Source organism: Grammomys surdaster, unplaced genomic scaffold (assembly GCF_004785775.1).
Source record: "Grammomys surdaster isolate TR1022 unplaced genomic scaffold, NIH_TR_1.0 139, whole genome shotgun sequence".
Taxonomy (NCBI): Eukaryota; Metazoa; Chordata; class Mammalia; order Rodentia; family Muridae; genus Grammomys; species Grammomys surdaster.
In genome coordinates this window covers 5,006,844-5,018,843 of record NW_021604597.1, presented here as the reverse complement: position 1 = coordinate 5,018,843, position 12,000 = coordinate 5,006,844, and the positions used below count along the sequence as shown (strand labels likewise).

Here is a 12,000-nt window from a genome sequence, read left to right as displayed (position 1 = left end):
GACTTGAAGCAGGCAGGCTGTTTCTGCCTCCTTCTACCCTGGACTCTCTCCAGCGAGAGAGGAAACTTGGGGAGAGTTGAGTATCAGACAGTCCCAAGGCCTGGATTTAATGTGGTATCAGAGAGTTTGAAAAACAAGCCTACAGTCCAAGGGGAGTGCAGGTGGGGGGCGTGGTAGATCTGTAACTAAGACATGGAAAACACAGGAAGTTAGAATGAGGAGAAAACCAGGAACCCCCAGAGGGGAAGAGTGACTGACTGAGCCTAGAGCAATATCTGTGTGGCAGGGATTGCTGATGGGGTATTTTATTCGGTGCACTAGCTGTTTTTGTTTGGCTTTCTTCATTTCTTTTTTTCTACTTGACACACCAGAGTCATCTGGAAAGGTAGAACTTCAGTTGTGAAAATGCCCATGAGATTGGCCTGTCGATGTTTCTGGAGCATTTTCATAATTAATAATCGATACGGGAGAGCCAGAGGAATGTGGGCCATGCCATCCCTGGGCAGGTGGTCCTGGTTTGTATAAGAAGGCAGGCTGACCATGCCATGTAGACCAAGACAGCAAGCAGTCTTCCTTCAAGGTCTCTGCTTCAGTTCCTGCCTCCAGGTTCCGGCCTTGGCTTCCCTCAGTGATGGACTATGACCTTGATCTGTAAGAGGAAATAAACCTCTTTTCTCCCAAGTTGGTTTTGCTCAGCGTCTCTATCACAGCAACAGAAAGCAAATTGGAATAGAGGTGTCCACAGTATTAGCTCTGGATGGAAAGATGGCTCTGAAGTGCTCTAGGACCCACATCTAGAGGGCCATGTTTACAAAGCAGCACAGCAGAGGAGCAGGGCTCTGTTCAAGGGCATTGGTGAGAATAAGTCACCCCCTTCTGTTTGAAACCAGCCACTCTCTATTACAGTGCAATTGAACAGGAAGACCCTCCACTCCCTATGTTCAAATGCATGTAAAAGTTATTTACATCTCTCAACAACAGGGGAGTCAGGAGTTAGGACTGACAGGGGAATTCTGAACAGGGGAAGCCTATTGTCTGTATCTACTCATATTCTATCTGCACAGAAAATTTCAAATTGAGAGCTTTCAGGAATGGCCCCCGGGGACACATCAAATCTATAGTTTTCAGATAAAAAAACAGAGGACGTTGCCTCCTGTCACTCAGTTTCTTTTAGTTAGATTCCTGAACACTTGAAAACTGCTCACTCTGCAAGAATCAAGTTGCTTTGCAGATACCTACTTAAGATTGCACACGGGCTTTTCTCGGGATGTTGGAGGCCATGCAGCATCGCCCTTACTCTGAGCAAAGAACTGTGGGCAGAGGCAGTCAGGGTTAGAGAGGACTGGGAGGCAGATGCTTTGCTGTGTTCAAATCAAAGGGTGTTCAAAGTAAAGGGTTCAAAAATGCAGAGCAATTAAACCTTTAACTTGGAGAAGAAGACTCATACTCCAAGGAAGCATCATCAACAGCAGCAGCAGCAGCAGCAGCAGCAGCCACCCCCACCAATACCTGCAAATGGACAGCAGGCCAGCAGCCAGAACGAAGGCTTGACTATTGACCTGAAGAATTTTAGGACACCAGGAGAGAAGACCTTTATCCAATGTAGCCGTCTCTTTATGGGCAATCTTCCCCCTGGCAACACTGAGGAGGAGATGAGGAAACTTTTTGAGAAATATGGAAAAGCAGGCAAAGTTTTCATTCATAAGAATAAAGGCTTTGGCTTTATTCGCTTGGAAACACGAACCCTAGTGGAAACTGCCAGTGTGGAGCTGGACAATATGCCACTCGGTGGAAAGCAGCTGCGAGTGTGCTTTGCCTGTCACAGTGCATCCCTTACAGTCTGCAACCTTCCTCAGTATGTGTCCAGCTGGAAGAAGCCTTTTTTGTGTTTGGCCAGGTGGAGAGGGCTGTAGTCATTGTGGATGACAGAGGAAGGCCCTCAGGAGAAGGCACTGTTGAGTTCTCAGGGAAGCCAGCTGCTCGGAAAGCTCTGGACAGATGCAGTGAAGGCTCCTTCTTGCTAACCATATTTCCTCGATCTGTGACTGTGGAGCCTATGGACCAGTTAGACAATGAAGAGGGACTTCCAGAGAAACTGGTTATAAAGAACCAGCAATTTCACAAGGAGAGAGAACAGCCACCCAGATTTGCACAAGCTGGGTCCTTTTGAGTATGAGTATGCCATGCGCTGGAAGGCACTCATTGAGATGGAGAAGCAAGATCAAGTGGACAGGAACATCAAGGAGGCTCCTGAGAAGCTGGAGATGGAAATCGAGGCGGCACACCATGAGCACCAGGTTATGCAAATGAGGCAGGATTTGATGAGTCAGTCAAGAAAAACTTTGGAGGATGGAGGAGCTACATAATCATGAGGTTCAGAAACGAAAGCAGTTAGAACTCAAGCAAGAAGAGGAGCACAGGCGCCGTGAGGAAGAGATGCGGCAACAACAAGAAGAAATGATGCCACGACAACAGGAAGGATTCAAGGGAACTTTCCCTGATGCGAGAGAACAAGAGATACGGATGGGCCAAATGGCTATAGGAAGTGCTATGGGCATAAACAACAGAGGCGCCATGCCCCCTGCTCCTGTGCCACCTGGTACTCCAGCTCCTCCAGGACCTGTTACTATGATGTCATATGGGACCCTTGGATTGACCCCACCAACAACTGAATGTTTCTGCCAAGCTGCTACAATGGAAGGAATTAGAACAGTTGGTGGAACTCCTCCTGCATTCAACCGTCCAGCTCCAGGAGCTGAATTTGCTCCACCGATACTAGATAAAGTTGTATTGTCTAGTTTCCTGCAGCCCTTTAAAAGAAGGGACCTTTTTTGGACTAGCCAGAATTCTACCCTGAAAAAGTGTTAGGGGTTCTTCCCAGTAGATAGGTCTTCCCTGTTTGTACTACTCTAGAGAGTACACTTGAAGGCAGAGGGGGAACGGAGGAGTGACATTTAACAAGTCAAAGTCTGTGGTATAGTGCGTTATCAAGTCTGTCTGGTGCATTCCTGAAGTATATTGATTATTGAGGGCCTTGAGAACCATAGGAAATTGGTCTCAGAGTTCTATTAATCTTGATCATTCTCTCTCTCTCTCTCTCTCTCTCTCTCTCTCTCTCTCTCTCTCTCTCACACACACACACACACACACACACACATCCTCCAGTGACCTAACCCCAATCCTCCATTTATACTTAGGTCAGAATTCAGACAAATGTCCATAGAGGTTATAACATACATACAATTCTGTTACATTTCATATATGACCCCTTCATGTCCTAAGGAAGACATTTTCTCTTAGAGGTTTTCATTTTAGTGTATCTTTAAAAACTCTTGTGTTGCCGGGCAGTGGTGGCGCACGCCTTTAATCCCAGCACTTGGGAGGCAGAGGCAGGTGGATTTCTGAGTTCGAGGCCAGCCTGGTCTACAGAGTGAGTTCCAGGACAGCCAGGGCTACACAGAGAAACTCTGTCTCGAAAAAAAAAAAAAAAAGAAAAAAAAAAAACTCTTGTGTTAACTTGCCTCCACCTTTTTCTTGGGTAAGGACTACACTTAAGTATCTCTGATGTTGCTGTTCACAGCTTTTCTTGATAGGCCCAGTACAGTCTTGGGAACAGGGTTGCTGTGTGTTGAAGGTCTGACAGTAGCTCTTAGTCTTGCCTATCTTAGGTAGGTAATGCTGTGCATTATTATTGGTGTACTATGATTTGTTCCTGATACTTTCAATTTGAAAATTTTTCTGAGAAATGGAGCAGTAATGCAGCATCACCTTATTAAAATACATTTGAAGCCTTAAAAAAAAAAAGATTGCGCATGGGCCCCTAAGATCTTTTTGTGGATCAGAACACTTTGACAAGTGTTCAGTGTGAACTCCTGAGCCATGTGTAATATGTTGTTTGATGATATCCACTGAGCCAGTTGATCGATGGTGCAGCTGACCTCAGTTTTAACACAATGTTTGTGTGTGTGTGTGTGTGGTGTGTGTGTGGTGTGTGCATGTGTTTATGTGTGTGTAAGCCTTTCAGTACGTCCTGTACTTTTTTCTTGATAGCAGGACATCGTGCATTGGTCAAGGGTGCTGTTATACGTAGGCATCAAGAAATACAGTGGCAAAGTGTGGTTGGGAAGCCGGAGCTCTCAGGCTGTGAGAAACCTAAGCCCAAGGTTCCTGCAGCATCTCCCTCCCGGCTGGCCACTCAGGCTCCGAGAAAACCGTTATAAGTCAGTTTCTCCTGAAGGCAGGCCAGATTAAGAAGAAACTAACAATGATTCCTTTCCCGGAGTTGGAAGCATGAGTGAGTTTCTCTCAAATATTCACTGCAAGGATCAGATGAAACCCTGAGGAGTGACAGCCGTGTCTGGCCCCACGGTGGCTGGTGTTTCCGGAGTTCAGACTAGTCCCGCAGAGCCTGCAGTGAGCAGTGTGTGGTTACACTTCCGGTTTCCGTGCTGGCCTGGCCCAGCTGAGGGCGCCTGGCTCCCTAGGTTCCGGTGGTGGGGCTGTGGCTGGGGGCTGTGAAGTCACCTGGGTTTCCCAGTTCGTTCAACTTTCTACTTACTGTTGGAGAATAGTAAATGTCTCTAACGCCCAGGCAGAAACTGGAAGTCTGTTTTCTGAATTTCAAACATTAGATCTTTTGTGAAACATATTCGCTTTCCTGGGTCACATGTCCCAAGGTCGGTCTGAGCTGCCCAGGTATCCTGGTTAACTTGGTGAGGCCTTAAGCAAATAGTAAAACTAATAAATAAGTAAACAAATAATTGTAAAATAGGAAATAAGAGGGGGATGGGTAGAATACTTATCTAGCACCACTGAGGCCATGTATTCTATTCCCAGCTCTCGAAAAATAGAAGTAGGGGCTGGAGAGTTGGCTCAGTGGTTAGAGGACTGGCTGCTTTTGCAGAGGATCTGGTGTTCGCATGGTAGTTCACAACCTCCTGTACTCCAGGTCCAGCGGATTCATCATGATATTCTGGCTTCCATATGTACCTGCCTTCGCATGGCATTCCCTCGCCCTTGAGCTTGCTCTCTCTCACCCTACCTCTTGCCCCCTCCCCCTCAACCTCTCGCCCTCCCCCTCCCCCTTGCCCTCTCTCTCTCAAACACACACACACACACACACACACACACACACACTCACACACAAATGAGAATTAAAGAAAAGAGAGATTTATTTCTCACAGATGTTTTTTGGTTTTGTTTCTGTTGTGTATTGAAACAAAGTCACACTCACCTTGTATCCCAAAAAGGCCTTCAACTCACAGGCCTCCTGCCTCAGATTCCCACAGCAGGAGTCACAGGTGGGGGCTGCTATGGCCAGCGTCTCACAGTTCAGAAGGCTCCAGAGTCCAAGATTAAGTCATCATCAAACTGGAGTCTGATGGGGCTCACTTTCTGCCTTACAGTGGTGCTTTGTTGGTGTGCTCTTACATGGCAGAATCGAGAAACAAACAATCTCCCTCAATCAATAATGGTACCTGTTCCACCCAGGAGAGAAAAGTTCTAGAGCCTTGATCACTTCCTCACGGTCTCACTTCTGGTCACCACTGCCAAGGCATTAGGTTTCAACACAGGATACTGGAAGGACTCAAGCATTTCAACCATAGGCCCCCAAATAGCACACAGGACCATTTGTCATCGCTGTTCTTAACTCATACCCATTCCCTCAGACATTTAAAGATGCCCATGCACTAGGAAGGAGAACATCACTGTCATGGCTGTTTGTACCACCTGACACGCTGCTAAGGACTCCACGCTCCTGTGATCTGAGGTAGAAAAGCTGGCAGAGAAGCAGCCTGGGATTTGAACTTAGCAGTGCTGAGAGCAGCTGACTGCCAGCTGTGCGACACTGGAGAAGCCTTGAAACTCATTTGTGTGGTGGACATAGTAGTGACAAGCCTGTCACAAGGCTGATATTTCAGAAAAGATCGGAAAGATATTTATACTACAGCAACTCTAGCTTTTTGTGATTATTTAACATGGTTCCTCAGACTAGAGTCTGGTTCTTAAGGATTTTTCTAATACTAATAGAAAACGCAGACCCAAACATAGAAGGGGAGAGGGAGGTTATTGGTTCCCCTGACCCAAAACCGAGGACTGTCGGCTGCAGGAGCAGTTTGATCAGGAGGATGACTTGTTTTCCTCAAGGTCCCACTGTCTGTCTTTCCAGGCATGTCTGTCTTTGCCTACACGTGGCTTCATCTTACCTTCATATGACGTCAGTAGCATGGTCAGACACTGTAGACAACAGGCACCTCTACTAACAAGAGCTCATTTCATTCTAGTAGTTTCTGTGCAAACTGCAGGATTCACCCTAATTGGACCTAGTTAGATGGCATGCTCTTTTCTAAAATGATGACTGACTCAATGTGAGTCACAGGAGCCTTCTCCACAGCCTGGTGGCATTGGATTGTGGGACTTACAACCAAGAAGACGGCACCAGGCACTGGGTTAGACAAGGTGGGGGCATTATACTGAGACATTTGATGTTTCTGAGATGATGACATTTTCTCCAGAGTATGCTGGACTCAGGAGGGAAAGCTTTCACAGAAGAAACTGCCCATTTGCTTTAAAGTCATCTCCTCCTTCCCCTTGTTTGTCTGAAGCCCATAATTATAATATGTGGTACATCTTTCCTCTCCTTCTGGCAGCTGGCTGTTCCCCATCTGGTTTGAATTGAGTGATGTATAGGAAAGCCACATTTTCCTAGGGAGGAGCATGGCAAGCCACTCACTGGGTCTGCTTAGCACATTCTTAGTTTTAGCTTTAGGGGAAGATTTATACATGGCACTAGTCAGCGTTCGCTCTGAAACACTGCAGATGATTTAAGGTTTTATTGCACTTAAACACTTTCCACAACTAGAACCAAAGGTTATATTTGCAAAGCTCTTCTGATGCAGATAGAGTTAGTGTTTTTACAGGCATAGTATGAGCAAATTTGTATTTTTCTTAATCTAATTTTATGTATATTTGCTTATTTTAATAGTAATACTACATGTAGCAAATTAAAACTTAAATAACATTTATTTTCTCTATCCTGTTTTACAAAACAAACAAACGAACACCAATCACAGATAACCACTCGAATTTTTAAGTATCAGTTCCACAGAGGTGTGTGTGTGGTGTTGGTGGAGGGACCAATTCACTTTTAAAGAATGTTGTCTCACATGTTGTAAAACATCAAATCACAACAAGCTAGAGCTCCTCTTTTGAAGGAGACAGATCATTAAAGAAATCTATAACTAGTCAGAATGCAGAGGACAGCTGACCTTGGGGTGCCCAGCTCCAACACAGCCTCTACAAGTAAGGCCAGGAAGCATGGAAGAAGAGGGGGATCTAGAGATAGTAAGAGCCCAAGGATCAAGATATGTTCTGTGAAAGTGTCTTTTATATTCGACAATGAACTGCACCCAAAAAATTGAAACAATATGCTCTCCTAACTGAGACCTGTGCAAAGACACTAGTTAACTTGCCAAAGTGGATGGGGGAAAATCTCATATGGCCCCATCCCTAGTCGAAGAGCTGTGGGCAGTGAATGGCTGACGTAATGGGAAGAGTCAGTCTTCTTCAGGGACAAGGCCCCTAAGAGATTTTCCAGTTCCACGTGGTCAGCGCTAAGCACATTGTACATGTGTATATGCGAGCACCAGCAAATAGGCCCAGCGGGTTACATGTGTACATCTGCCGGTATGTATGTAAAAATAATTAAAGAAGAGAAATACTCATATATAAAATTCTCAAAAAAGTTGTAAAATTCAGATAGAAATATGATTGTTAAAAAGAGTGAGCTTTAGAAAGAAGCTGGGCTGTCTGCATCTTCCTCTACTTCAGACTCTAAATCTTATCAACTTCAAAAACAGTGGGGTAATATGACAGCGAAGGAGAGCACTTCCCTACTGTGGGCTTGCCAAACCCAGCAGAAGGCTTTCAGATTTGATTTTGTTTTGTTTGCTGTGTTTTGTTTGACTGTGTTGTCCCAGGAGTAAGTGCTATTCTGGTGTCATTAAAGATCTGTGAGTAAATGCATGAATCCATACCCTAGCTGACTGATAGAAGCTGTGTTTCTTTTCCTTTTCATAGACCCTTTTTCTGTTACTACTTGGTCTCCATCAGTCAGTTTCCCCATCAGGACCAGAAGTTAATAAAAAGGTGGGTTTGGTTTGTCTTCAGTAACTGGTGCCTGCTGAAATGCCATGGAAGAGAGACACTGCCCAGGTATCTGGTTTCTGGAACACTCGATGACATCAGCAGGGAACAGTCAGAGCCCTTCCACAATCTGTCAGATGTGCTGGCAAAGTTAAAAAAGAAACTGGGAGGTTCCCTTGAATCTCCCTCATATACACCCATGAAGTGCAAGGTCTCCGTGCTGTGTGGCACCTCTGTCTACTAGATAAAAAGTGCTTGGCTTCAAGTCTGGCTTCAGCTTGTAAGATTTTCCCTAAAAACTGTCTTGTCTCAAACGGATTTCAACTCCCAAGCCAGTGTTTAGGATTAAAGGAGTTACATGTTCAGTGTTTAGAAGGGTCCTGGCAGACACCTGGTACTGAACAGTTACAGAACAGAGTGAACCCCAGCAAGAAGGAGTCAAGTTCATCTTGCTTGATTTTTAATCATAGCTCTTTGTCCAGCCAAGCTTGTGAATCTACCTGGGCCGTAATTCTTCCCATTGTATATTTAATGCAGTCACAGAGTATTTTTGCATTTAAATGAGATAATATATTCAAATCACTGAGAACAATGCCCACACAGACTCGCTACAGAAAAGCAACATGATTATTGTAGACAGCATCTGGGTTCCATTATAATCCCCCAGAGCATGTAGAAGTCATTTACTTACTCAGTTTTCATTGCTTCTAAAAGAGACATCCCTGTGAGCAATTGGGTTTTATCTTTAAACTAGCTATGCTTTATTTTTTATATCATTATCCACTATTACGATAAATGGTTAAATACATCCAACATCGTAAATATAAGCAAGCATACATGCTGCAAGTGTGAGATGAGGTTGGAGAACTCATACTGAAGGAATGACTTTTATGGATTAAGAACAGGGGGGAGCATTGGAGGAAGCATTTTGACTTGGGTCTTGCCCTCCCCGGGAGAGGTACCCAAGGACAGTCACCAACGTTGGCAGAGTATGCACCAGAGGACCCTGACGTCTGCCACCCCCAGGCTGCACAGCTGCTACGAAAGGACCCGGAAGAGAACACTGTTTTAGAAATGGTGGAAACACAACTGATGGGCCTCATGCTGAGCTCCTGAGGATGCTACACTTGGCTCACTGAATCCTGTCAGCAACGGAAGACTTCATAGCTTATTTTCTCGGTTGGTTGTGTTAGCATTGATATCGAGAACATGACTTCCTTAGTGGAAAGATCTCGGGGAAAACGAAATTCTGCCAAACTGCAAAGTGGAGGTGGGATTGAAAAGTTCTGGAATAACATACTGGGAGGACAGCAAGATGGAGTCCAGGGAGTGATCCTGTCCAATCATTCACCAACACAGCTTTATAGTCTTCAAAGCATTGCTACCCTGGGCCAGGCTGTACCACACTGTAGCTACTGGTCACTCTAGTTTTCATTTCAGCCTTCCAGACAGCACATCTCACAGCCCCACGGTATAGGAGAATAACTTTTACCTCAGAAAAATGTCCTATGAAAACCACTGAGATATCTTTTCGTCGGACAGGAAGTGAGGTCAGATGGAAACCCATATTTACCAGGTCTGTGTGGAGTGGTGCAAACAGCAACTGTGTAGGCAGACATGACACATCCTATTGCGAAATTTTCCTTTAAAATTCTTTTTGAAAGCTGATGTGTATATGAAACAATAGTTATATCATGGTATTTCACGTACAATACAGACAAAGTGGGTCCAGAGAAAGAGAAAGGAGAAGGAGACAGCTAAAGAGTAGTGTACTTTCATCTATCTATCACCTATCAATTTATCCATCTAGCTACCTATGTATATATCTATTTTCATCATCATCTATCATCTGTCTATCTATCTATCTATCTATCTATCTATCTATCTATCTATCTATCTGTCATGTATATATCTATCATGTATGGATACATGTATGTATGTATCTACTGATCTATCTATCATGTATGTATTATGTATGTATGTATTATCTATCTATCTATCTATCTGTCATGTATGTATCTATCATGTATGCATGTATGTATCTATTGATCTATCTTGTATGTATGTATCTATCTGTCATGTATGTATCTATCATGTATGGATACATGTGTGTATGTATCTATCTACTGATCTGTCTATCATGTATGTATTATGTATGTATGTATTATCTATCTATCTATCTATCTATCTATCTATCTATCTATCTATCTATCTTTGTCTCTATCTATTTAACACCTATCTATCATCAAATAGCTAGCCACCTATAAAATTAGGTACTAGATAAAAACTACTGAATGAAAAAAGACATGAGATCTATAGAAAACAAATGGAAAATTTCAAGCATAAGTTCAAACACACTGATGATGTGTGCCTACATTAAATGTGAAGGACACCATGTAAAAGGCAGATATTGTCAGCCTGGATAAAAACACACAACAGCAAAAAGCTGTGTATTAGAACCACAGTGATTCAGAGATGTGAGTGTGAGTTTATACATGCAACTGCCCTGCTGTGTGCTGAAAACATTGTTCCTTCATATCTGTCCACCTCCCCTGGCACTTGCACACTTTCCTCCTGGCCTTGAGCCTTGAGAGAAGGGTGTGTGGTATTTTCTGCACTGCGAATACATTACTGCTCTTTACTTATCTTTATAAATTCTACATTTTTTCAGTTGATTTCACGTAACTACAGTGACTTTGCTATCTACTTTGCTAAAGCAAATCCAAGTTTAACCTTGGAGAGTGTCTCTCAAGTTAAACTTAAAATCAACCTTTAAAAACACATTTCTCCTAAAGAAATGATAGTGTTGTTCTGAGCTATTTAACACCAAAGCAATATCTGCTGGCTGAGACTTTTCCTTAAGACTAAATCTGATAGACTGAGAGCACAGCAAAGCAATTGGAATATCACATGCAGCTTACTAGGTTTCCTCTGTCGCCAAGGATACATCTTTACATAGGCCATTACCTCATACTCCACTGTGCTTTCTAAGGAGCTTCTGGATCCATCCACAGGGGTGCTTTGAGCAGCCAGTCCTTTCTGGAAGTTTAGGTGTTTGTTGCTCTCATGCAGACAGCTGCTGTTCTCATTTAACGACTTTGCAAGAAGCACAGTAACTCTTTTTGCCATTGGCTTGAGTTTGGATCTATCTTACACAGACATTTTTTTTTGAACATGGGAAAAAAATCCCTCATCTGAAGATTAAGCCAAGTGAAGGTAAATCCTTCTGTAAGGAGATAGGAAAATACTGTACACTGAATTGGAATGTAATTACAAAATAATGAGAATCTTTGTAAAAAGAAATGAGTGCAAACACTGTCTAAGTGTCCCTTGGACAGAGATAAAGCTTAAATATTTGAATTTAATATTTTATTATAATCTTTAATTGTAGAAGTTATTGGAAAGATAGCCAACCAGAAGCTATTTGCCAAGACATTTAAAAAGATTGGTAGATTCAAAAGAGATAGTAAAATGTCTAGACTAATAATTCTTTACAAAGATGGAAGCTTTGACTGTTCTTCCCAAGTGACTTGAAGGAAATGGAGGATATAGTCAGGACACAAGTGAACAAGTACCCCAGAGTTACTGACACAGTAATGCCCTGCACAGCTCCTGAGAGCCAGGTCTGGGAGTCCATGTGGATCTTGTGAGCATTACTGCTCTGTTTCAAGGGTTTCTGTATGGAGACTGCTTGAAGACATACAGAGGGCCTTCTTCAACAGCAAGAGATGTGCTGGCTCTTCAGCATGACAAAGACAGTTTCTCCTTTCAGAGCAGAGATCAGGCAGGCTTGTGACTTGCTGTTGTAACATAGCCCCTCAGCGTATGCACATTCCTGTGACATGGCCCCTCATT

The 12,000-nt window shown here is 43.5% G+C and overlaps 1 pseudogene; it reads left to right on the top strand.

Moving 5' to 3' along the window:
- The first annotated feature begins 1,403 nt into the window (after positions 1-1,403).
- Positions 1,404-2,868, top strand: LOC114617995 (annotated as a pseudogene).
- Positions 2,869-12,000: the final 9,132 nt, after the last annotated feature.